Here is a 571-nt window from a genome sequence, read left to right as displayed (position 1 = left end):
TCGTCCAATAATGCCTGCAAATCGGTGTCTTCAAACTTTTTCGGTTGGCCTGAGCGTTCTTTATCATTGACATCAAAATCACCACTCTTAAATCGCTGAAACCATACTTGGCATGTTCTTTCCGATGGAGCATAATTGCCATAAGCTTCGAAAAGCAATTTATGAGCTGCAGCTGCAGTTTTTTTTCAAGTCAAAGTAATGAAGCAGCACATGTCGAAAAAACAACTTATCACGTTCCATATTTAATCAAAAGAAAAAATAGCACTGCTCGCTTAAATGAATCTCTTCGCACTGAATTTTATTGACAAATGTCTAACCTCTAAAATGCAGCCAGTTTGAGATGTCAAAATAAATTACACCTACAACTAACGTCATCTAACTGTGAGCCGCAGGAACTAAGTTTACCACCTAATATACAAGATATTTCCCGTATACACGTTATTTTATATTAAATAAAATATATTAGTCTTATATCATTCTTATAATTATTTTTATAATCAGTGTTGCTGTCAGAAATATGTAACAAAATAATTTAAACAAAACATTATAATAATAATAGAATTATATTTTG

The sequence above is a fragment of the Odontomachus brunneus genome, unplaced genomic scaffold (genome assembly GCF_010583005.1).
Source record: "Odontomachus brunneus isolate Ranch 3 - 2012 unplaced genomic scaffold, Obru_v1 Obru_scaffold_498, whole genome shotgun sequence".
Lineage (NCBI taxonomy): Eukaryota > Metazoa > Arthropoda > Insecta > Hymenoptera > Formicidae > Odontomachus > Odontomachus brunneus.
The sequence above is the reverse complement of the archived record's forward strand: the minus strand, read 5'-3'. Positions refer to the sequence as shown.